Raw genomic sequence first — 26,684 nt, 5'->3', positions numbered from 1 at the left:
AAAGGTCTTACCTGAATTCAGCTCAGCATGGCAATGACAGACTGGTCCCTCTTGGAGGTTGTTCCCAGTGTCCTTGAGGCATTCGAACCCCTTCTTGGCGGCTGACTCCAGACAGTGGCTCACCTGTCACAGTGGCTCATGATAGAGGGATGAGAAGTTCCTCGGAGACAGGTGTCACCACACCACTATCATCACCCTTTGTCGTGGAATAAATCTATGTCCCTCGTCGGATTAAGAAACCCTTCAAACAGGACTGGAGCAGGTGGCAATAAAAGGCTCCCTTTGAAGAAGGGCTGAGCTTGGGGACATGTCCAGTCCTATGTCTCACTGCTGCCATCACCACACACAGTGGTGCCCCAAATGGGCAGGGTACCATTTCCAGTACACGGCTCCTGCTCGCCCAAGGTACCTATTCCTATCATCGCGCCATCGCATCTGGTCAGGACCCCAGCATTAGGCCTGTGCGTCTCCAGTTCCTGCTGCTGCCTGCCTCCACCAGCGATCCTGTTTCCTCTCTGAATTCCGAGCGCCGCAGCATCCATCTTCCTCACCTTCACAAAACAGGATTGTGCAATGATTTCATGGATACGACCTGCAAGGCACAGGATGGAAAAGAAAAGGAAACTCACACCCTGGACATTCAGGATACTTAAAATCTTTGTGACTTGAATGACGTTATCAACCAAGGGAAAGCACAGTCCAGAAGTCGGGAAAGCATGTTTGCAAACCATGGATCTGGCAGGTTCTCAATATCCACAATATCTAGAGATCCCAGGAACTCAACAACATCAACAACAAGAGAAAAACAAGTCAAATGTGATGTGTGAATGTACACATGGGCAAGAGACATAACCTCAAAGCTATACGCAAGGAAGGAAATTGCAAGCAATGAGATACCTTTATGAATCCATGAGGTTGGCTCCCCATGGAAAAAGAAAAACAAAACAAAACACAACAAAGCAAAACAAAACAAAACAAAACACTCGGGAGAAAGGAAAAGACCAAGCCATGGCAAAGATAAAGAGAATTAGGAACCTTGCTGATTGGGTGTGGTAGGAATGTTTAAGGGCATGCTTGTGAAATCAGTATGACAGCTCTTCACAAAAATCAACTTGAGTGGGACACCTGGGTGGCTCAGTCTGTTGAGGTCTCAGGATCCTGGGATGGAGTCCCACATCGGGCTTCTTGCTCAGCCGGGAGCCTGCTTCTCCCCTGCCTGCTCTGCCTGCCACTTCTCCTGCTTCTGCATGCCTCTTTCTCACGCTGACAAATGAATAAATAAACCGTTTTTAAAAAATCAACTTTCGCACTACCATGTGTTTTAGTACTTGCCCTTCTGTGCTAGGTACCCACATTCATGAACAGGATAGTATGGTCCTGGAGACTTATCTGAGCACACCTTCTCATGGCAGCATGGTTCCTAAAAGCTAACCCATGAACGCAATCCAAGTATCTGTCCAGGGAGGAACAGATGTTGTATATACAGACGTTGGGATAGTATTCATTCGCTAAAGAGGACAAAAACATTGACATGCGCCACCCCGTGGGCGAACGTTGAGGAGGGTGTGCTAAGTGAGAGGAGTATGCATGAAGATAACCAACTTGGACTCCACTCTTAGGACCTACCTAGAGTGGACTCCGAAGGACAGAAAGTAGAATGGTGTTTGCCAAGGGCTGGAAGGAGGCGCTCGCGGGAAGAGTCTGACGCATGCTAAAGAGCTTTAGATGGACAAGATGCCAAGGAGATGGGAAGGTGGGTTCCAGGGAGCTTGGGACAAAGACATTAATGCTTTTTAAGACATTTAGAATGTACTCCGTGAACTTCATGGACTTCACGACCTAAAAATAAATTGCACTGAAAAGCTGCAAAGATGGAGAAATGAACACAGGACCATTTCATCTGGCCCTTTATACCCTTTCCAGGTAGGTCCTCTCTCAGCCATTCGACTTCTGCCATTTTCCTTGAGACAACATGGAGCCAACAAAATGTCCTTCTGTGCCTACTTCGAGGTTGAAAGACAGAATTGCCCCACCCGGGACAACTTTATGTGAGAAGGTATTTTTCAGAGTTAATTTCTTGAGACCTGTTATTCCTTGATCATGTTTTCAAACAGAACCCAAACTGAACATTCTCCTTCGTCTGCTTGATTTTTCCTTCCCTGATTTTTTCCCCCCACTCAGAACCCATTGTTGATGCAAGGGCTTGGGTGTTCCTATGCCTGTCGTCATCTACTGACTTTAGCTTCTGCTGTTTCCAGTTTTGCTTACGTGTCATTCCTTTACCAAGTCAACTTTCCCGAGGCTCATTATGAATAGTAAAATATTTTCGGCCCCAGTTGGATTGAAAGAACTGACATCGAGCACTGTGCACGTCTCAGCTACACAACACAATGACTTCATGTTCCTAGGCCCTAAAAGGATGACCAGAATAAGCGGTGTTCACAAGGATTCCTGACCATGGGGGTGGGCGCAGGGAGTTCTTGGCCATATTCCTAGGAGTATGTTCCCAGGCGTGGAACTCTGGGATCCTACGGTAGATTGTTGGTTGGGAGCATAGGAGCTAACAAATGCCGGTGAGGACAGGGAGAACAGGGAACCCTTGGACACCATCCGTGGGAATGCACACTGGCACAAGTCACTGTGCAACACAGTATGGAGGGTCCCACAGTCTAGAGATGGACCAACGCACCAAACAGTGCCATGCGAAAGAAAAGAGCAAGCGTTCCGTGAGACAAACGAAGAATACTCTGAAAGAGGGCTGCAGAGTCATTGGAGAGAAAGGCCCGAAAGGCCTCACTGAGGGGGACAGCGCTGAGGACAGAATAAAAACAAGGGAGCTAGTCCCACACAAGTCTGGCTGCCCTGTGTCATGAAGAGGGAAGGCACCTCTGCCTTAGAGCCTCACTACCAGAAGCTGGGTTGGCCAGAGGACATGAAAGAGGCATCCAGTGTGGCTGGAGAGCAACTGGGAGCAGAGCAGAGGGTGGTGAGGAAGGCAGGGACAGGGCCTCAGGCCTGGGAGACAGGTAGCGATCTCTTGTCCCTCTGCAACGGCATTGCCCCAATACCCTGCATCTTCAAATGCATGGACTGAATGCCCCACAGTTGTTGCAGAAGAGGAATGGAGGCACAATTCCGCATGCTTCCTCCACATCACCATACTTGTGAGCCCGTGGTTGTAACTGAGGCTGGACTAGCAGAGGATTTTCCCCAACTTAGCACCCATCATTCGGGGAGCCATTCAACTCAGAATCTGAGTTTCTGGGCGCATGTTGGCCTTGCCACTGCCTCCGATCCTGGCACTGTGAGCCTCGATAGATGGCAGCGCCAACCATCTGGGCATGTTTTTCGCTTCAGATTCCGAGAAGAAAAGGGGAACAAGGGAGAAGTGGACCATGAGCAAAGAAACTAGGAAGTGCGAAACTCCTTGCCTGACATCTAGAGAAACACGAGGCATGCTATTTCATCACGTTGAGTAAGTACATCGCGTGGCTCAGAAGCCACTCGCTAACCACCCAGAGCTTGCAGAGTGATGCCTCCACCACAGGTCAGGATCCCTGGGAGCCACTGTGAAGGCTGCTCCCCTCATATACCAGAACGAGGGAAAGAGGTCTCCTTCTAAAGCTATGTGGGAAACAACTGAACCGTTTCACTACCGAGGATGACAAAGTCTGCATCTTCGTGCATTTCCACCCCATCATGGTGCCCCATTATAATGACGCCAAGAGGGAAAGGGACGGTTCCAAAACGACACAAAGCCGGGACCCAGGCCTCCTCGCAGCGTTCCTCCAGGCCACGTCCCACCCCTTCCTGCAATTCATCTGGCCTTCTATGTGTGCCTCTGATTTCCCGTGACACCGTCGCACACATACCACAAATACGGTCTACATACACCCTAAGATGTCCCAAGGAACTAGATTCTCCCTGGTCCCCACTATGCAGGTTGGGAATGTGGGCACTAGGGGAGACACACAATGACTGAGGACACAGGAGTGGGAAAGGACAGAGAACAAACGTCTGACTTCAGCTCTGTCTCCTGAAAGGGAGGACCTGAGTGCCAATTCCAGAGCATGGTGCCTCTGGCACTTTTGGCTCATTGTGTACAGTCCCGGGGAAGAGAGGTCAAGAGCCAAGTGAAGGGGCTGCAGAGAGGGGGTGACTTTAGGAAGGGCCCCAGGTATTAGAATCCTGAAAGCGTGACCTCATATTCTTCATGATAGGCCCCAACTGAACTTAGAACTCTGGCAACCAGGCACCCACTTTCAAAGGGCAACCTGCTCTCCAGCACACTTGAGTGGAGACCTTCGACAGAACACCATGTTCAGTTGTTGTCTTCCTACTTCCAGGGGTGCTGGGCCCACAGGAGCCCAGAGCCAGAGACATGACTGCAGTTGCAGACAGTGCTTCAGCCCTCTTTTCCGAAGCTTCTGGTCATGGGGCCGGAGACACCAACAGGTAACACAAGGCAGCTCGGGGCAGCCCACTGGAGAGTGGGCAACAACTGTGGTCCCACCTCAGCGGGCACACACCACTGTCCCTTACTGTGTGGGAGCGCATCTCTCTCTCTCTCTCTCTCTCCCTGTTTGTGTGTGTGTGTGTGTGTGTGTGTGTGTTTGTAGAAGTGGGGACAGGGGATGAGGGATATGCCCTTCCTGGGCAGAAGCAAGCTGCCTGGTGTTGGAGGCTGGACCCATCTGTCATGTTCATACCCCAGGTCATAGCAGGCTGGATGAAAAGGGGAGGGTGACACAATGATAAGGCTCATGGTAGTCATGAGCCTTAGAGTGTCCTCTGGCTACGTCCTTGCTCAATGTCTTTTCAGCCATCCCTCTTAGCCTGAACTGGAGAACACGATGTCTAGTGGGGGTGTCCCCTGGTGGCAATGTTCCAGGAGGCTGCTAATGGCTCTTGGCCCTGTGTCTATGGGGCACTGCCTTTTCAGAGCTGCACCCCAGAGACTGTGAATGAGCTGGCTGGGGACTTCAACGACTCCAACTCGCTGGACAAGGGTCAGGTGTCCCAGGCCACCCAGGATCAGTGCTGCTCTGAGGTGAGAATAGGAAGAAGCTCCTCCACACCCAGGGCCCCCATGCAACGATGGGGACAAACCTGGGGCCTTCCCAGAGTGTTTCCACTTGACTATTCCACCGGCCCCACCCCAGAGTAACCCACACCTCCGCACATATGCCACACCTATGGGTAAGTAAGGGAGGAAGACACTCTTCACCTACATGGGACTGGTAGAGAATAGAGTGAATGCTTTCCGTGGCATGGGGGGAAGTTGTTTTGATTTCTTTCCTCTGGCCTTGTGTTGCTTTTCACAAAGCCATGAGTATCTTGGCCTTTTCCCACGGGTTTTACGATTTTCCCTACTCATGCCAGCTAACAAGTGGAGAACCCAGCTGGGTTCTGGAGAACTGGCCCACGCCCTTCTAAATCCTCATACCAGATAGGGTGATTGAACCTACAAAAGGGCCGGTGGGATCAAGCCATTCTACAGGTCTTTCTGGAATGTATCAACTCTCAGAACACATCGAATCCTAGGAGGTCCACCAGCTCACAGGCTCTTTCCCTCTAGGTCCTCACAGTCCCCCTTTCTAAAGGACGTGGTCTGCTACAGTGACTCGGTCTAGCATTGCTGCTGGAACTTGACGTGACTCAAACTGCTTGCCATTCCAGCAATGCTGCAAGGAAAGGGCACCTCAAGGGTCCTCACAGATGATTTGGGTCACTCCATCTGCCAGACCGTAGACCCAAAGATTGGGTGGAAGGCCTCCGATGCCTCCTGGCCCAGGTAGCTGGCTCTGGCATGAGCTGCTGCAAGGCTTCAGCTACTCCATCTCCCTTGACAAGCAGCAGGGACCTCAGGCCACCAACAACATCCAGTCCTGGTCTGGGGTGAGAACGGGCCCAGGTTCATGGCCAGTCTCAGGACCCAGAGATGACCGGGGCCAGCCCACAGCCCAGACTAGACACAACTGGCTGCCCTGGGGCCTGCCAAGGAAGGTGGTTTCCCCCTGAACCTTTCTGCCCCTGACAGCAACAGGCCAAACCGCATCAGCATAGGCGAAATGCCATGTAGCCCATGCTTTGGACAGATCTCAGACCCAACGCGGATGACCTTGAGCAGGCTTGGAGATTCTCAACCTCTCTTTTCTCCTCTCAACAGTAGGGCTCCTTCCTCATGACTCCATGGCATACACATACAGATCTTCATACGGGCTAGGAAGAGACAGACAGGCTATTGCTGTCCAGCGAACCACACATGTTGAAGTCACCAGTACATTTAAGCCTAGATGGGTCCTTTGGAGGTTGGTTTTAGGTTTTCAGCCAAGAACCTTTTTTCTGGGTGGGCACACAAGTCCCTCGTCGTCTTGCCCAAGTTCCCAAAGGGATGGGAGGATGCAGTCTGAGCTCCAGACCCTGCTCTTCCTGGGGCTTCACGGCGTTGAAGCTGACTATGTTGCTCCCCACCCCGCCCCCTTGTCTGCCTGCTGGAAAAGGCATCATCCCTGTCCCCGGACGAGGCCTGCACGATGCTGGAGCTCAAACAAGGCACAGTGCAGAGATGGAGACATTCCCTGCTGCTATCCTTCCCGGATAGAAGCCTCTCAATCGTCACCACCATGTTCTCCATCTATCAGATGTTCCCGTCAGCCCGGCAGGTCCGGGATCACCAGTTCCCTCGGTGAGTGCCCACCTCATAGCCAGCACAAGGGGGAGCCTTCCGTCTACTAGTTGTAGGACTTGGGAATGTCACTGCACCTCTCTGACTTTCCCTCTCCTGTCCGGAAAAGTGGAGGTGCTAAGAGGATGAACCTCGTAGGGCGACTGCAGGGAGTCATGGGAGGAAACATGGCACGCGCCTCTCTGGGGCCCGGCTCTGCAGAAAGGGCTGCTGGACATGCTGGGCGTCTTCGCGCTGAACATTTCCCTCTCCAGGGAAGACGCGTTCAGGCTCAACCCTCACAGGCCTGTGGTCCTTCTGGGTCTAGAGAAAGGAAACGGAAAGCTGGCAGCTTTCCTATTGGCAAAGGACCTCTGAGATGCCATCTAGCTGGTCCTGACTGTGGTCCTTTATGTGCCCAGGTCGAGGGGACACTGGGAGCAGGCAGAGCAGCCCAAGGGCCACTCAGGATTTGCAAAGTCCTGTTTGGGATGATTTCATTCAATCATGGCTCTTAAGCACCTAGGAATGCAGGCTCTCTCTAGTCACCAAGAGCAGTGAATGGGTAACGTAGAGACAATGTCTGGGTCTCCATTCTCGGTCCAGGGTCACATAGGCACTCTCCACATCCTAAGCACGCATGTCTAGCGTTCATCAGATGGGGCATCTCTGTGACCTACTCTAGGGATGAATGGATCCACCTCTCTTGGGACCACGAGGATGCACTCTACGATCAAGGAAGAACAGGATAGGTCTTTGGGTGCCAGAGGAGGTCCTGCTGCCTCCACAGAGCAGGGTGGGAGGCGACAGGGGATGTTGCTGGCGAGGGATGTTCAGAACCATGGATCTCCCAGGACTCTCGATTTCCATGGGAGAGCTTAGTGGGGCAGCTTCCTCTGAAGAGGCCAAAGAGTCCGAGAGAGGTGTGGACGGGATGCCAAGCACTCTGGGAAGCAGAGCCCATTGTGGGCTGAGTTGGTGCCTACAACAGCCATCCCTTGGATGGTCCATTCTTGCTCCGCCTGCCCCTATCCATATCCACCTCCGCTGACCACCACAAGTGGGGCCAAGGACAGAAAGGGTGGGGACCGGACCACTCACCCGTCGGCCTCCAACCAAAGCCCAGACACTGGTCTGCAGGGAGGATGCATGACTGAGGGGCCAAAGGACAGACCTATGGGAGGTCCCTCCCTCATCCCACGTGGTCAGCAGTCAGCAAGGACAGCTCCAGAGGGGTTGCAAGTGGGCTGGCGCCATTCTGTGGGGCCCACACCGAAAGGATGGTGCTGTGGGAGTAGCGTGGAAAAGGAAGGGAAGGCCAGGTCTCTGACTCTGCCCCACATTTGACTTTCCCCAGCACTCTGTGTCCCATCTTGGGAACCTGGCCTGAGCAGACACGGCAGGATATCGGGCAGTCCCTGCACACTGCCCATGTGGAGGTCAAGGGGGCCTATGTGCACGTCACGTGGCATGACCGGGACCTAAACACCCATGCCCCCGTTCCGCTGAGGCAGCGGGAACTTCTGCAGCTCACAGAGGCTGAGGCGGAGGGTAAGGGGCATTGCAAGCTGGGAAGGCCATCTGGGATGGGGCTCATGGGCTGGGTATTCCTTGAAAGGCCATGGGATCCGTCCTGTTCAGGGAAAGGCACATGGAGTGTCAGTGATGTGGCTGAATCATTCCCCTTACTCCCACCCCCGTGTCCGCTATGCGACGCGTTCCAGCAGCTGAGCCGGCCAAAGAGCCTCCCATGGAGCGAGAGGCAACCCTGGCTCTGCATCAGCCATCACCTTCAGGGTCCGAGCCAGCCTCCCCTCCACCGGCTGCTCCAGAACTGGAACAGGGGCTCCTAGGTTACGGATGGTCGCCGGGTCCTGAGGCACAGACGGCTGGGCCATCGGCTTGCCTGGGAGTTTGCACGCCAGCTGTCGCAGGTGCCACTGAGCCCACTCCAGCTGCAGAGGCATCCTGCCAACCCAAGAAGCGGCTCAAAGAGAAGGAGCCTGACCTCCTGGACTTCCCTCCCAAGCTGGTGGCAGAGCAGCTCACCTACATGGATGCGGTGAGCAGCTGGGCCCCCAGGGTAGGAGGGCAGGGCCGGCTTTTCTTCTGCTCTCCGCTGCCCTATACCGGCTTTTCCCTGATGTGGACTCCTAGGATATAGGGCCAGATCTCAGCTGCAGCCCTAACCGACCGGGGAAACCCATCAGGGTTTTTAGACCTGAGCTTTCACTGTCCAGCTGCGGACTGTGGAGACAGGCACTGAGAAGGACTGAGGCAGAGGTACCACGCAGATGCAATGACTCAGAAGCGAGAGCCCGTAAATGGGAAGGCTCTGGTCCCCCGCGGGGAGGAGGGCAGCTCCCTGTGTGCAATCCCGTCCATGGGTCGCCCACCCATCTGCCTGGGAGCCTGAGCACCATCAACCTGGCTTAGGCATCTGATGCGTCCTGAAGGACAGGCTAGACACGGAAAGCCATGCTTTCAGCCACCAGGTGACAATGGGCACCTGTAAGGAGACAGGGACCGCAGGGATGAGCATTTGGAGGAGGAGATGCCCCCTTGGGAGCACCACCTGGTGCGGCCCCCTGGACATGGAATGATCAGGGTGCACACGCCTTCCTCCCTTCCCTTGCCTCTCTTGGCTCCTGGGGCATCCCGCACTGGCTTCCCTCGGAGAAGAAGAGGGGCATGAAATGCAGGCTCTCTAAGCAGGCTCCGGCCACATTCGCAGCCTCCTGAGCTCCAGCTCTGACCTGGGACCCCTCCCGAGGACATGAGTCTTGCATGGGTAAACATGTGTGGGGCTCAACACACCTCCCCCTGTCCCCTAGGAGCTGTTCAAGAAGGTGGTGCCCCATCAGTGCCTGGGCTCCGTCTGGTCCCGGAGGAACAGGCCTGGCAACGAGCACCTGGCACCCACAGTCCGGGCCACCATCGCCCACTTCAATGCTGTGGCCAGCTGCATCGTCACCACGTGCCTTGGCGACCCAAGCATGACAGCCCGGGACAGGGCCGTGGTGGTGGGCCACTGGATCCGGGTGGCCAAGGTATGCTGTGGGAGGCCCAGCTCCCTGAGGCTCGCCTGAGCCTCGGGAACTGCTCTTCTGTCTCGCTCCCTTCTCAGGGCTGAAGGCCCTGCTCTAAGGCCTGTGGTCCCTAGGCTCTTCCTCCCGGGGGCATGGCCCAACGTTGGGACGCTCAGTTCCCACGTGACGCCTCCTTTGCAGTGAGGGAAAATCCTCCCTCTCGCCAGCAGTGTTCCTCTTTAGGGCTGACCTGTGCCCTTCTGCAGCTCCCTGGACATCAGCTTCACCCGTGGGGGAGCCCTAAACCGAGGGGGGCACTAAAGCTCTCGAGCATCTGGGGCTCCTGCTCTCCCACTGACAGCTCCTTCTCCTCCCTCCCCCAGGCCTGTCAGATCCTAGGGAACTACTCCTCCCTGCGTGCCATCCTGGCGGCTCTGCAGAGTGCCTCCATCCACCGCCTGCAGAGGACATGGGACAACGTCTCCAGGTGAGGAGGCTTCTCTGCAGGAGGGGCCAGGATGGAGGCGGGATCTCCCACAGGCCTGTCCTTTGCCCCCCTCAGTCAGCTTGGACCTCCTGGGAGGCAGCAAACCCTGACCAAAGGACCTGGGCCCGGGGCTGCTCCTCTCAGCCTTCCTGGGGAACAGGCCACCAGGCCTCCTGCTTGAGAAATCCAATGTCCTCCATGCCCCACCCTGGCCTCAGCTGAATTCCATATTTCCACGTGGTGACTTGGCAGCCACTGAAGTCTCTGCCCATGGTTCAGCCAGAACCCCACCCAAACCGAGCTGTTCAATTAAGCTGGGAAGGGACGCCCAGGGGGACGCCCAGGAGAACGCCCTCCCATGTCCTACGAAGACCCCAGTGCTCAGAGCAGCCCAGAGCAAACCCTCAGCCAGCCCCGTGGACATGCGGGGCTGCTCCAAGAAAAGGGACTCGCACTCTACCCTGCCACGTTAGGACTCCCCTGAGCCTAACTTCTTTCCCTCTCTTCAGGAAGAGCTTCCGAACATTCCAACAGCTCTGCACAGAAGGCAACCCCCAGGGCAGGGAACTACTCATCAAGGTAGCACGGGAGGTGCAGGGCTCCAAGGACAGGAGAGGGGTGGGAGGAGGCGTGATCCTGTGTGGATGAAGTAGGGAATGGCCTGAAGCATTCCTCGGGGAGCAGAAGCCTTTGGCAGGAATGTGCTGACAGCCTGGGCTGAAGATTCCCCCTGGGGCTGGGACAAGCGGGTGCTGCCCATCCAGACTCCCTAGGCTAGATTTCAGGTCTCTCTGTGTCCATCCATCGAGAAGGTCCACATGGGGGCCCACATGAACGCGGACAGCCCAGAGGACAGGCCCCTGCTCACAGATGGGGTGGGGATGGGTTGTGGGCCACAAAAATGATGATCCTAAGAGGATCCTGAGTGCTCAGGAGACCGCAGGAGGTAGGTGGAGTTCCCCCTTCTGCCCATGGGAAAACAGGCTCAGGGAGGCCAGGCTCCAAGCTCCAGGTCCCCCATGGACTGAATGGGGGAGCTGAGATTGTTCTAGAAGGACTCGTGGCATGCTTCAGGGGAATGGAGCGTCAGTATCAGCAGACGTAGGTCGGACGTCTAGGGTCTGCAGTCCAAGACGGTGGGCGCAAGGGGACTGAGGCTATTCTGCTCTCAAGGATCTTGTCCTTGGCCCTCTAGAAGCGGCCCTCGAACAAACTGGCCAGCCTGGTGAGGCAGCTGCAGAGAGCGCGGAAGGGGCTGCCCAAGAAGGTGAGTGTGCCTGAGGGACAGGGCCTCCAAGGCCAGGGGAGAGGGGCTCCTCCCTGAGGGCTAGAAGCGTCCAGATCAGGACAGGTGGGACCTGCCACTCCAGCTCCACCTCCTGCCTGCCGCCACAGTTGCTCAATGTCTTCTTTCCTGGGGACCAGGAGGAAGGAGTCTAGCAGGCTGGGTAGAGAATGGATTTGGGGCTGGGGAGGGGCCCGGGGCTCCATAGCCAGGGGGTTTTTTGAATTTCAAAAAGCAGGCCCTGGAGGGGATTAGGAGGAGTCTGATGTTCTGGGAGGGTGAGGGGAAAGCGAATCCAGGGGAAGCAACTAAGGGTCCTAGGCCCTTTTCCATGTGGGAAAGTGGGGTGGGCCAGGACGCTGAAGTCTTTTCGGGGAGGGCCCCTGTGGGCACCAGACAGCAGGGACTCATCCCAAACCTACCCCTCATGACACAGGGTGTCGTCCCATACCTTGGCACTTTCCTCTCCGACCTGGTGGTGCTTGATACAGCAATGGAGGACTACCTGGAGGTGGGTGAGCCTGAGGATTGTGGAGGAGGGACCAGAGTCCTGAGGACAGGGAGCAGAGAGTCCCCGGACTGAGCCCTGAGCTCTGAGTCCTTCGGAGACCTCCCTTCCCCACAGCCTCACAGCCGCCCCTAAGAACTGGCATCTCTTGCCCATCTCAGTGCTGAGGGAAGGGAGTCTGCGCCCATCTCAGTGCTGAGGGAAGGGAGTCTGCACCCAGACGGGTGGCCCAAGACTGGGGAAGCACCAGCGCATCCTGAAGGTGAAGCTGCATGCGCTCTGTGTGCATGGGCTGCAGCCTCTCCCTCAGACCTTGCCTGTCGGGGACAGTGAAGTCAGGACCCTGCACATCAGCCACACTTCAGGAGCCCAGCAGATCCTGCCTGCCTGAGGCGTCTGCCGCTCCCTTCAGTCACCACAGAGTGTTGTGCTGCAGGGTGCTGACCGGGAGCCCTTTCACCATCCCCCAGTCTTCCTTCCTCTGGACCCCAGGGCTTGCCCTAACCCCAGTCTCATTGTGTGTGTGGCTTGGCGGCCCCCTCCGGGGTCCTGGCCTACGCGCAGCCTCAGAACGGGTGGGTGTAAGGTGCTAGGACTGACCGGGGGCCTCTTTCTGAAGGACAATGGTTGTCTACTTTCCAGGGCAATGAGATCAACCACCGCAAAAAGAATAAGGTGAGCATACGTAGCCCTGGCTGTAGGGAAGGGCAGGCAGACCCTATCAGAGACGCCCCTGGGAAGAACATTGCTTGGCTCCATCCACTCCCCTCCATCTCCCATTTCCTGGGACAGGTTGCTAAGAATGAAGTGCAAGACCCATCGAGTCAGTCAGTAGGGATCCACAAGGGCATCAAGGAGAACTTCCCTTGATGGAGGAGGGGCTAATTCTACTAGCCTCTGAGAACAGTTTGGGACCAGACGAAGTTGCATGCAGGAGGGTGGTCATGTGAGCCAAGACCCAGGACCCGACCCCTGTCCCGCTGCTCGGCCCTCACCTGGCCCTGTAGCTTCCCCACCCAGGCTCAGGGTGCATCCTGTGCCTCTGTCCCGGCCCAGGAATACCGAGTCCTCACGGACATCATGCTGCTCCAGGCGGCGGCAGAGAATTACTGCCTAGAGCCCCAGCATCCATTCACGGCCTGGTTCTGGGCTGTGGAGCGGCTCAGCGAGGAGGACAGGTGAGGCCCACTCAGGAGCTGGGTCAGGCGACGTCGGGGTGGACTCTTTCTGCTGGCCCCGCCTGGGATCCTCCTTCTAGGGCTCCCTGGGCAGCCAGACACCAGCTGTGGGAAAACCCTGGGAGGGACTCCTGAATGCCAGCTGCTGCTCAACTCACAGGTGTCCCTCTGTCCTTAGCTACAACCTGTCATGCCAGCTGGAGCCGCGGTCCTAGCTGGCCAGCAGAACACAAGCACCAGGACCACTGGCTACAGCCACCATCAGACCTGAACCCGTGCACACTGGCTGAGCCAAGGATTGCCCCTCGGCCCCTGGGCTACTTGTGGTGCACGAGCCCCATCCGCTGCTCAACACCCCTTCCTCTCCCCTACAGAATTACTTGTTCTGGAAGGGGCAATATTGAATATAATTAAAGGGTTGTTATTTAACCACAACCACCACCACCACAACAACAAAAAGGAATGAGAACCCTTGGGATTAAAGTTTTCTTACCCAAATAATAATAGTAGTAGTAGTAGTAGTAGTAATAATAATAATAATAATAATAATAATAATAATAATAAAGGTTTTTATTTTCTCCTCTACCTGCCCACGTGTGCGTTTGGTTCTTTTATTTCCTACGGTAATGTACAACGTGTACAGACTCTCTTCTTCATTCCTGAACCCAGAAATCTTACAGAGTCAGCAGCTATTCAATGGGGCAGAAAGGAGAGGAGCCAGCCCTCCTCACTTCTGGTGGCACTACTCATTACTGGTGGCACCTCCCAATGCCGTTTCCTCAGAGGACAGGTTCATTTCTGTGTCAGGCATCTGGGCAAACAGCAGACACAGCCCTCAGGACCCCTGAGATGGAGACGTTGCAGGTCCTTCCCCAGGAAGGCAACAAACCCTGACCAGGCGAGTCCTGGAGAGTTCCTTCCCCTCCCCAGAACTATGTGCTGCCCAGGAGAGGGGCTGCTACTCTACCCTCTAAAGCAAGGAGGACGATGTCTCGCTTCCTTGGGGATATGCTACGTGTGCGTGTGTTTGTGCGGGTTTGGACCCAGTATTTGGGACTGACGGTTGTCGAGTTCAGTCTCCTGAATTGCATCAGCACGATGTAGGGAAAACACATGCAAAGAGATTCAACCCTGCCTGTGGAAGCTCCAAAATCTGAGGAAGATATTTTGTAAATGGAAGAAGGGCAGGCAGGACGTCCCGTCCTCAGTTTCCCTAGAGGCTCTCCAGGTTCACCCTTTACCAAGACTGGAATCCCCCTGGGATCCTTATCCAGGATCTCTGGATTCCTTTTCCCTGCTTCTTTTGGGTGAGGCTGGAGAAAAACGAAAGAAACTGGGAGGTGTCTCTGGCTCTATTCACGTCTATGCTGACCTAGGAGCTAGGATGTCCAGCCATCCTGCATTTCCTTACGCAGTTCTTGGCAAGGCCGTGGGGCCCTTCAGGCCCCTGACCCTCTTGGTCAGGTCCATGGTAGCCACTGCTCCCTGGCTGGGGCCTGATGGAGCAGAGATTGGTTCTCCCTTGCCAGGATAAAGGTTCAGATCCTTGACCAGAGAAACCCCACACTCTCCTGGCTGGCCAAGGGCACTGTCAGGTCCAGGTGGTTCTGAAGTCCCTGGTCTCCATCATCCACCAGGTGACACACCCATGTTCCACTCACTTGTCTGAAATGGGGAACTCGCCTGACGCGGTAGACCAACACACACATGGAATGTGAGCAGGGGAGAAGCGTCTATCATGCAAATGGATGCGAAACGAAGCAAGGGTAGGAATCCTTCTCTCCAGACACAACAGACTCTGAACCAAAGGGGGGAGGTACGAAGCCACAGAGAAGGACACTACTTCCTCGCAAGGGAGGCCATGTAATAGGAGAGAACATCTCGAAATATGTAGACACGCACCATGGGAGCACCCAAAGGCATCCAACAGTGCATAACAAACATAAAGTCACCTTTGACAGCCGTACCATGCAGTGGGGGACTCTAACACCCCACATCTGCTAATGGACACAGGATCCAAACTGACAATCAACAGGGAATCTATGGCTTTGAGGGATGCACCCGTTTCAACACGTAGATGCAGAACCTTCCACCCTGAAACCGCAGCATCCGCAGTGCTGGATTTCCAGTGCACATGGAACATTCTCCAGAGTAGATCACACGTTAGGGCACAACCCAAGTCTCAACAAACTCCAAAAGATGGATATCATCCCACGCATCTTTTCTCAGCACGATGCTACGGAACGCCAAATGAACCCTAAGAGCAACCCTGGAGAGACCACGAATCCATGGAAGTTCAATTACATGCTACCCAACCAGCACTGGGTCAACCCGGAATCCAAAGAGGATGTCCAAAATTACATGGAAGCAAAAGGACACGCCAAGGGTCCCCAACCTTGCAGATACAGCGCCAGGGAATCTAAGAAGACAGGATCCAGCACCACAAGAAAAATCCCCAATACCATCAGCTGACACATAAGGACCTAGCCAAAGCACAACACAGAGCTCCTGAGCAGTCGCTCAGCCTGGGCGAGTTGGAGCTCCTGCTGTTGGGTGCAGGCTTAGCTTCCATCTCGACTCTAAGTCCCAGCCTGGGGGGTGTTCTTTCCTTTCTCCCAGGACCATCCCCACCAGGGCCACTGGGGAATCAACCCTTCAGGGGGTTCTCGGCAGAGAGAAATGGCCCAAAGGGCCCAGGAAACAACCACCCCTTCCCCACTGGTGGATCAAGGTGGCCCATTAGCGCTCCCTCTGTGGAACATTCCACAGTGCTTTTGGGGGGACGACCCTCTCAGGCTCTGATGCCCAGGGTTTCTCGGCAAAGGGCAGATTCCGACTGAGTACCCCTGGGAGGGACCTGACACTCTGCACTTCCAGCATGCTCGCAGCTAATGCCCCGGCCACCTGTCCCCGGAGCACACGGAGAGACAACTTGCCAGCGGACCAGTGGACAAAACGTCCTCTCTTTCACCACCAGGAAGAGATCGATGCGCAACCGTCTGGCAGCCACAAAGAGGTGTTTGATTGTCAGGAAGATCAACAGCCAGGCAGGGCTTGGTCCACCCCCACAGGCCTCTCCTCCTCTTCTCCTCCAGAGTATAGGGAGGCAGGATGGCAGGAAAGACAGTTTGTTCAGTGGAAGCGAAATCCTGAGCTTGAGTCCCTTTCTCCCTAGTAGCCTGGGCACTCCTACGCTGCTTCCACTGTGGCCTCTGTGCAAGGCCATTCGAAACACCAGTGCTGGCTTGCGAAGTTCCGGGATACTGGGCAGAAAGCGATGGAACACAAGAGAGTCCCAGGGAAGTGACAACGGGTTTGGTCATGAAAGCTTGAAGCTGTCAAAGACCATCTCTTGCCCTATGTTCCCTTGGTCAGAAACCTTTCAGCAACCGCTCAGAGGAGAGACAGGCAGGTACAGAGCAGGGATGGGGAACCCTGGGAGCCACTGTGGACCGAACCGTGGGTGTTTTGTTAACATGGGCTTTGATTCATGTGTGACTTTTCAGAAACAGAAAAGAATAAAAGGAATCAGGAAACAGAGGCAATCAAAAACACCGGCTCAAATATAGGGAACATACTGTTGGGAACCAGGTGGGCGGATGGGTGGAAGAGGGGGTGGGGATTAAGAAGACACTTACTGTGCTGAGCACCGAGTCACATACAGAATTCCTGAATCCCTACTCTTCAACTGAAACGACGAAAATACTGTACGTCCATTAGACTGTATTTTCAAAATTGTCTTTGAAAGGTGGGTATTAGGAGACCAAAATGAGATTACGCTCTGAGAGTTTCCCAATCAGGTCTCCTCAGGCTGTACGTGAATGCACCTTAAAGATCAGTGAAAGAGCCCAAAGACAAAAGTGACATCTGTTGATATGGAAAGGCCAGTGCCCACCTCTGTGATCACAGAAAACACACACCTTCCTATGATATTGGCTGTCGTAAAAGCATTTCACCGACGTCCCCTTGGAGCTACGCTCCTCTGGTATTTCCATTCTCCTTGGTTGTGTGTCCTCATGGAGTAGTTGAAGGGAATATTGCTACCCCGTGTTTGGTGGACTAAACCAAAGCTGGCTATTTCTAGCCCCTGGAAGACTGAGCTAAAGGGCCTTCTGGAAAACATTGCACAACTGGATCTCTCATCGTCTTCCAGAGAAGGAAAGGGAGGCCCCAAAGGGCACCAGTGGAACAGGAACACAGAGGAGGTTCTCCTGACACCAGCATCAGGATCCCAACTCCCTGAGCAAGAATGAAGAACCCCCGTCCCCCCACACACAATGGACACATATCACTGGAATGGGTCAGTTCCCAGGAAAAGCGAAATGCGGCCAAACATGGGAAGGTACACAATAACCTCACTGAAAGAAAGCCCACTGGGATCCCCTGCCCTGGGTCTTAAGTTCCACCTATGCATGAAGCCATTTGATAATCACAGGGGAAGGGAGGGAAAACTGAATGGGAAGCCACCAGAGAGGGAGAAAAACGATGCGAGGCTCTTCTCTAAGAAACAAGCAGAGGAGCCTAACAAATAGCAGGGAGCACATGGGGAGTTAGAGAGGAGAAGGGAGTTAGGGAAAACTGGAAGGGGAGGTGAACCTTGAGAGACTATAGACTCTGGAAAACAATCTGAGGGTTTTGAAGGGGCGGGGGCGTGGGAGGTCGGGGTACCAGGTGGTGGGTATTATAGAGGGCACGGATTGCACGGAGCACTGGGGGTGGTGCAAAAATAATGAATACTGTTATCCTGAAAATAAAGAAAAATTAAATTAAAAAAAAAAAGCAAAGAAACAAGCAGAGGGTTGCTGGAGGGGAGGTGGGTGCGGGTATGGGACAATTCGGGCAGGAGCATAAAGGAGGGCATGCGATGGGATGAGCACTGGGGTTGAAACGCAACTGATGAACAGCTGGGCACTACCTCGGAAGCTGATGAGGAACTGTACGGTGGCTTACTGACTTTCCACAACAACAACAAAATACAATCCAAGGTTCTGTGTTTCCTTGATTTTCAATGTGGAAAATACGGGATGATTTCTTTTCTTCCCTCAAGCAAGGAAATGACATAGCCTATTCACGAAAAGGCAATGCTCAGGACATTCTACCCCTTTCAGCCCTAAAGAAGTTTTTCAAACAGGCTTTCACCAGTTGCAGTCCTCATGCCCTTCTAGTCATTTCGGAGCACTCTTGACAGGGGGCAAACCCTTTTTTTCTTCAAGGTGACTCACCCCAAGCAGGTAATATCCCTATGTGCCACAGGAGTGACTACAGGTGCGCCCCCCCCCCCAACCTTTCCAAGGGCCTCACTACAAGTTTTCCAGAAAGGTGGCATGAATAGTACTGGCTGGAAGGTGGATGCTGCATGACATCCATCCCTTTGTTCACTTGAGGGATGACTAGGGGCAAAGTCTCCATCTCAGTCGTGGACGTGCCAGAGCTCTCCAGCTCCCCTTCAGACACGGCCCTGCCCTCTCTCCCATAGAAGAACCTGCAGAACTACGTGACCATGAACTGGGAACACACAACAAGGGTACAAAGGTCTTACCTGAATTCAGCTCAGCATGGCAATGACAGACTGGTCCCTCTTGGAGGTTGTTCCCAGTGTCCTTGAGGCATTCGAACCCCTTCTTGGTGGCTGACTCCAGACAGTGGCTCACCTGTCACAGTGGCTCATGATAGAGGGATGAGAAGTTCCTCGGAGACAGGTGTCACCACACCACTATCATCACCCTTTGTCGTGGAATAAATCTATGTCCCTCGTCGGATTAAGAAACCCTTCAAACAGGACTGGAGCAGGTGGCAATAAAAGGCTCCCTTTGAAGAAGGGCTGAGCTTGGGGACATGTCCAGTCCTATGTCTCACTGCTGCCATCACCACACACAGTGGTGCCCCAAATGGGCAGGGTACCATTTCCAGTACACGGCTCCTGCTCGCCCAAGGTACCTATTCCTATCATCGCGCCATCGCATCTGGTCAGGACCCCAGCATTAGGCCTGTGCGTCTCCAGTTCCTGCTGCTGCCTGCCTCCACCAGCGATCCTGTTTCCTCTCTGAATTCCGAGCGCCGCAGCATCCATCTTCCTCACCTTCACAAAACAGGATTGTGCAATGATTTCATGGATACGACCTGCAAGGCACAGGATGGAAAAGAAAAGGAAACTCACACCCTGGACATTCAGGATACTTAAAATCTTTGTGACTTGAATGACGTTATCAACCAAGGGAAAGCACAGTCCAGAAGTCGGGAAAGCATGTTTGCAAACCATGGATCTGGCAGGTTCTCAATATCCACAATATCTAGAGATCCCAGGAACTCAACAACATCAACAACAAGAGAAAAACAAGTCAAATGTGATGTGTGAATGTACACATGGGCAAGAGACATAACCTCAAAGCTATACGCAAGGAAGGAAATTGCAAGCAATGAGATACCTTTATGAATCCATGAGGTTGGCTCCCCATGGAAAAAGAAAAACAAAACAAAACACAACAAAGCAAAACAAAACAAAACAAAACACTCGGGAGAAAGGAAAAGACCAAGCCATGGCAAAGATAAAGAGAATTAGGAACCTTGCTGATTGGGTGTGGTAGGAATGTTTAAGGGCATGCTTGTGAAATCAGTATGACAGCTCTTCACAAAAATCAACTTGAGTGGGACACCTGGGTGGCTCAGTCTGTTGAGGTCTCAGGATCCTGGGATGGAGTCCCACATCGGGCTTCTTGCTCAGCCGGGAGCCTGCTTCTCCCCTGCCTGCTCTGCCTGCCACTTCTCCTGCTTCTGCATGCCTCTTTCTCACGCTGACAAATGAATAAATAAACCGTTTTTAAAAAATCAACTTTCGCACTACCATGTGTTTTAGTACTTGCCCTTCTGTGCTAGGTACCCACATTCATGAACAGGATAGTATGGTCCTGGAGACTTATCTGAGCACACCTTCTCATGGCAGCATGGTTCCTAAAAGCTAACCCATGAACGCAATCCAAGTATCTGTCCAGGGAGGAACAGATGTTGTATATACAGACGTTGGGATAGTATTCATTCGCTAAAGAGGACAAAAACATTGACATGCGCCACCCCGTGGGCGAACGTTGAGGAGGGTGTGCTAAGTGAGAGGAGTATGCATGAAGATAACCAACTTGGACTCCACTCTTAGGACCTACCTAGAGTGGACTCCGAAGGACAGAAAGTAGAATGGTGTTTGCCAAGGGCTGGAAGGAGGCGCTCGCGGGAAGAGTCTGACGCATGCTAAAGAGCTTTAGATGGACAAGATGCCAAGGAGATGGGAAGGTGGGTTCCAGGGAGCTTGGGACAAAGACATTAATGCTTTTTAAGACATTTAGAATGTACTCCGTGAACTTCATGGACTTCACGACCTAAAAATAAATTGCACTGAAAAGCTGCAAAGATGGAGAAATGAACACAGGACCATTTCATCTGGCCCTTTATACCCTTTCCAGGTAGGTCCTCTCTCAGCCATTCGACTTCTGCCATTTTCCTTGAGACAACATGGAGCCAACAAAATGTCCTTCTGTGCCTACTTCGAGGTTGAAAGACAGAATTGCCCCACCCGGGACAACTTTATGTGAGAAGGTATTTTTCAGAGTTAATTTCTTGAGACCTGTTATTCCTTGATCATGTTTTCAAACAGAACCCAAACTGAACATTCTCCTTCGTCTGCTTGATTTTTCCTTCCCTGATTTTTTCCCCCCACTCAGAACCCATTGTTGATGCAAGGGCTTGGGTGTTCCTATGCCTGTCGTCATCTACTGACTTTAGCTTCTGCTGTTTCCAGTTTTGCTTACGTGTCATTCCTTTACCAAGTCAACTTTCCCGAGGCTCATTATGAATAGTAAAATATTTTCGGCCCCAGTTGGATTGAAAGAACTGACATCGAGCACTGTGCACGTCTCAGCTACACAACACAATGACTTCATGTTCCTAGGCCCTAAAAGGATGACCAGAATAAGCGGTGTTCACAAGGATTCCTGACCATGGGGGTGGGCGCAGGGAGTTCTTGGCCATATTCCTTGGCTGTCTAGGAGTATGTTCCCAGGCGTGGAACTCTGGGATCCTACGGTAGATTGTTGGTTGGGAGCATAGGAGCTAACAAATGCCGGTGAGGACAGGGAGAACAGGGAACCCTTGGACACCATCCGTGGGAATGCACACTGGCACAAGTCACTGTGCAACACAGTATGGAGGGTCCCACAGTCTAGAGATGGACCAACGCACCAAACAGTGCCATGCGAAAGAAAAGAGCAAGCGTTCCGTGAGACAAACGAAGAATACTCTGAAAGAAGGCTGCAGAGTCATTGGAGAGAAAGGCCCGAAAGGCCTCACTGAGGGGGACAGCGCTGAGGACAGAATAAAAACAAGGGAGCTAGTCCCACACAAGTCTGGCTGCCCTGTGTCATGAAGAGGGAAGGCACCTCTGCCTTAGAGCCTCACTACCAGAAGCTGGGTTGGCCAGAGGACATGAAAGAGGCATCCAGTGTGGCTGGAGAGCAACTGGGAGCAGAGCAGAGGGTGGTGAGGAAGGCAGGGACAGGGCCTCAGGCCTGGGAGACAGGTAGCGATCTCTTGTCCCTCTGCAACGGCATTGCCCCAATACCCTGCATCTTCAAATGCATGGACTGAATGCCCCACAGTTGTTGCAGAAGAGGAATGGAGGCACAATTCCGCATGCTTCCTCCACATCACCATACTTGTGAGCCCGTGGTTGTAACTGAGGCTGGACTAGCAGAGGATTTTCCCCAACTTAGCACCCATCATTCGGGGAGCCATTCAACTCAGAATCTGAGTTTCTGGGCGCATGTTGGCCTTGCCACTGCCTCCGATCCTGGCACTGTGAGCCTCGATAGATGGCAGCGCCAACCATCTGGGCATGTTTTTCGCTTCAGATTCCGAGAAGAAAAGGGGAACAAGGGAGAAGTGGACCATGAGCAAAGAAACTAGGAAGTGCGAAACTCCTTGCCTGACATCTAGAGAAACACGAGGCATGCTATTTCATCACGTTGAGTAAGTACATCGCGTGGCTCAGAAGCCACTCGCTAACCACCCAGAGCTTGCAGAGTGATGCCTCCACCACAGGTCAGGATCCCTGGGAGCCACTGTGAAGGCTGCTCCCCTCATATACCAGAACGAGGGAAAGAGGTCTCCTTCTAAAGCTATGTGGGAAACAACTGAACCGTTTCACTACCGAGGATGACAAAGTCTGCATCTTCGTGCATTTCCACCCCATCATGGTGCCCCATTATAATGACGCCAAGAGGGAAAGGGACGGTTCCAAAACGACACAAAGCCGGGACCCAGGCCTCCTCGCAGCGTTCCTCCAGGCCACGTCCCACCCCTTCCTGCAATTCATCTGGCCTTCTATGTGTGCCTCTGATTTCCCGTGACACCGTCGCACACATACCACAAATACGGTCTACATACACCCTAAGATGTCCCAAGGAACTAGATTCTCCCTGGTCCCCACTATGCAGGTTGGGAATGTGGGCACTAGGGGAGACACACAATGACTGAGGACACAGGAGTGGGAAAGGACAGAGAACAAACGTCTGACTTCAGCTCTGTCTCCTGAAAGGGAGGACCTGAGTGCCAATTCCAGAGCATGGTGCCTCTGGCACTTTTGGCTCATTGTGTACAGTCCCGGGGAAGAGAGGTCAAGAGCCAAGTGAAGGGGCTGCAGAGAGGGGGTGACTTTAGGAAGGGCCCCAGGTATTAGAATCCTGAAAGCGTGACCTCATATTCTTCATGATAGGCCCCAACTGAACTTAGAACTCTGGCAACCAGGCACCCACTTTCAAAGGGCAACCTGCTCTCCAGCACACTTGAGTGGAGACCTTCGACAGAACACCATGTTCAGTTGTTGTCTTCCTACTTCCAGGGGTGCTGGGCCCACAGGAGCCCAGAGCCAGAGACATGACTGCAGTTGCACACAGTGCTTCAGCCCTCTTTTCCGAAGCTTCTGGTCATGGGGCCGGAGACACCAAGGGGTAACACAAGGCAGCTCGGGGCAGCCCACTGGAGAGTGGGCAACAACTGTGGTCCCACCTCAGCGGGCACACACCACTGTCCCTTACTGTGTGGGAGCGCATCTCTCTCTCTCTCTCTCTCTCTCTCTCTCTCTCTCTCTCCCTGTTTGTGTGTGTGTGTGTGTGTGTGTGTGTGTGTGTGTTTGTAGAAGTGGGGACAGGGGATGAGGGATATGCCCTTCCTGGGCAGAAGCAAGCTGCCTGGTGTTGGAGGCTGGACCCATCTGTCATGTTCATACCCCAGGTCATAGCAGGCTGGATGAAAAGGGGAGGGTGACACAATGATAAGGCTCATGGTAGTCATGAGCCTTAGAGTGTCCTCTGGCTACGTCCTTGCTCAATGTCTTTTCAGCCATCCCTCTTAGCCTGAACTGGAGAACACGATGTCTAGTGGGGGTGTCCCCTGGTGGCAATGTTCCGGGAGGCTGCTAATGGCTCTTGGCCCTGTGTCTATGGGGCACTGCCTTTTCAGAGCTGCACCCCAGAGACTGTGAATGAGCTGGCTGGGGACTTCAACGACTCCAACTCGCTGGACAAAGGTCAGGTGTCCCAGGCCACCCAGGATCAGTGCTGCTCTGAGGTGAGAATAGGAAGAAGCTCCTCCACACCCAGGGCCCCCATGCAACGATGGGGACAAACCTGGGGCCTTCCCAGAGTGTTTCCACTTGACTATTCCACCGGCCCCACCCCAGAGTAACCCACACCTCCGCACATATGCCACACCTATGGGTAAGTAAGGGAGGAAGACACTCTTCACCTACGTGGGACTGGTAGAGAATAGAGTGAATGCTTTCCGTGGCATGGGGGGAAGTTGTTTTGATTTCTTTCCTCTGGCCTTGTGTTGCTTTTCACAAAGCCATGAGTATCTTGGCCTTTTCCCACGGGTTTTACGATTTTCCCTACTCATGCCAGCTAACAAGTGGAGAACCCAGCTGGGTTCTGGAGAACTGGCCCACGCCCTTCTAAATCCTCATACCAGATAGGGTGATTGAACCTACAAAAGGGCCGGTGGGATCAAGCCATTCTACAGGTCTTTCTGGAATGTATCAACTCTCAGAACACATCGAATCCTAGGAGGTCCACCAGCTCACAGGCTCTTTCCCTCTAGGTCCTCACAGTCCCCCTTTCTAAAGGACGTGGTCTGCTACAGTGACTCGGTCTAGCATTGCTGCTGGAACTTGACGTGACTCAAACTGCTTGCCATTCCAGCAATGCTGCAAGGAAAGGGCACCTCAAGGGTCCTCACAGATGATTTGGGTCACTCCATCTGCCAGACCGTAGACCCAAAGATTGGGTGGAAGGCCTCCGATGCCTCCTGGCCCAGGTAGCTGGCTCTGGCATGAGCTGCTGCAAGGCTTCAGCTACTCCATCTCCCTTGACAAGCAGCAGGGACCTCAGGCCACCAACAACATCCAGTCCTGGTCTGGGGTGAGAACGGGCCCAGGTTCATGGCCAGTCTCAGGACCCAGAGATGACCGGGGCCAGCCCACAGCCCAGACTAGACACAACTGGCTGCCCTGGGGCCTGCCAAGGAAGGTGGTTTCCCCCTGAACCTTTCTGCCCCTGACAGCAACAGGCCAAACCGCATCAGCATAGGCGAAATGCCATGTAGCCCATGCTTTGGACAGATCTCAGACCCAACGCGGATGACCTTGAGCAGGCTTGGAGATTCTCAACCTCTCTTTTCTCCTCTCAACAGTAGGGCTCCTTCCTCATGACTCCATGGCATACACATACAGATCTTCATACGGGCTAGGAAGAGACAGACAGGCTATTGCTGTCCAGCGAACCACACATGTTGAAGTCACCAGTACATTTAAGCCTAGATGGGTCCTTTGGAGGTTGGTTTTAGGTTTTCAGCCAAGAACCTTTTTTCTGGGTGGGCACACAAGTCCCTCGTCGTCTTGCCCAAGTTCCCAAAGGGATGGGAGGATGCAGTCTGAGCTCCAGACCCTGCTCTTCCTGGGGCTTCACGGCGTTGAAGCTGACTATGTTGCTCCCCACCCCGCCCCCTTGTCTGCCTGCTGGAAAAGGCATCATCCCTGTCCCCGGACGAGGCCTGCACGATGCTGGAGCTCAAACAAGGCACAGTGCAGAGATGGAGACATTCCCTGCTGCTATCCTTCCCGGATAGAAGCCTCTCAATCGTCACCACCATGTTCTCCATCTATCAGATGTTCACGTCAGCCCGGCAGGTCCGGGATCACCAGTTCCCTCGGTGAGTGCCCACCTCATAGCCAGCACAAGGGGGAGCCTTCCGTCTACTAGTTGTAGGACTTGGGAATGTCACTGCACCTCTCTGACTTTCCCTCTCCTGTCCGGAAAAGTGGAGGTGCTAAGAGGATGAACCTCGTAGGGCGACTGCAGGGAGTCATGGGAGGAAACATGGCACGCGCCTCTCTGGGGCCCGGCTCTGCAGAAAGGGCTGCTGGACATGCTGGGCGTCTTCGCGCTGAACATTTCCCTCTCCAGGGAAGACGCGTTCAGGCTCAACCCTCACAGGCCTGTGGTCCTTCTGGGTCTAGAGAAAGGAAACGGAAAGCTGGCAGCTTTCCTATTGGCAAAGGACCTCTGAGATGCCATCTAGCTGGTCCTGACTGTGGTCCTTTATGTGCCCAGGTCGAGGGGACACTGGGAGCAGGCAGAGCAGCCCAAGGGCCACTCAGGATTTGCAAAGTCCTGTTTGGGATGATTTCATTCAATCATGGCTCTTAAGCACCTAGGAATGCAGGCTCTCTCTAGTCACCAAGAGCAGTGAATGGGTAACGTAGAGACAATGTCTGGGTCTCCATTCTCGGTCCAGGGTCACATAGGCACTCTTCACATCCTAAGCACGCATGTCTAGCGTTCATCAGATGGGGCATCTCTGTGACCTACTCTAGGGATGAATGGATCCACCTCTCTTGGGACCACGAGGATGCACTCTACGATCAAGGAAGAACAGGATAGGTCTTTGGGTGCCAGAGGAGGTCCTGCTGCCTCCACAGAGAAGGGTGGGAGGCGACAGGGGATGTTGCTGGCGAGGGATGTTCAGAACCATGGATCTCCCAGGACTCTCGATTTCCATGGGAGAGCTTAGTGGGGCAGCTTCCTCTGAAGAGGCCAAAGAGTCCGAGAGAGGTGTGGACGGGATGCCAAGCACTCTGGGAAGCAGAGCCCATTGTGGGCTGAGTTGGTGCCTACAACAGCCATCCCTTGGATGGTCCATTCTTGCTCCGCCTGCCCCTATCCATATCCACCTCCGCTGACCACCACAAGTGGGGCCAAGGACAGAAAGGGTGGGGACCGGACCACTCACCCGTCGGCCTCCAACCAAAGCCCAGACACTGGTCTGCAGGGAGGATGCATGACTGAGGGGCCAAAGGACAGACCTATGGGAGGTCCCTCCCTCATCCCACGTGGTCAGCAGTCAGCAAGGACAGCTCCAGAGGGGTTGCAAGTGGGCTGGCGCCATTCTGTGGGGCCCACACCGAAAGGATGGTGCTGTGGAAGTAGCGTG

The 26,684-nt window shown here is 53.9% G+C and overlaps 1 long non-coding RNA gene across 1 annotated transcript in view; it reads right to left on the bottom strand.

The window, feature by feature from the left end:
• LOC309857536 overlaps nucleotides 1–19,272 on the bottom strand; it is a 99,029-nt gene extending 79,757 nt beyond the window's left edge. Inside the window, exons 1-2 of the long non-coding RNA XR_014307761.1 lie at nucleotides 18,694–19,272; nucleotides 12–592 (exon numbers count right to left, since the gene is read on the bottom strand). This is a non-coding gene — a long non-coding RNA (uncharacterized lncRNA). The remainder of the gene's footprint in view (nucleotides 1–11; nucleotides 593–18,693) is intronic.
• Nucleotides 19,273–26,684: the final 7,412 nt, after the last annotated feature.

This window comes from Mustela nivalis, assembly GCF_964662115.1.
Source record: "Mustela nivalis genome assembly, contig: HAP1_SCAFFOLD_854, whole genome shotgun sequence".
Taxonomy (NCBI): Eukaryota; Metazoa; Chordata; class Mammalia; order Carnivora; family Mustelidae; genus Mustela; species Mustela nivalis.
Note: the sequence above shows the minus strand (reverse complement) of the source record. Positions and strands in the feature narration are given on the sequence as shown.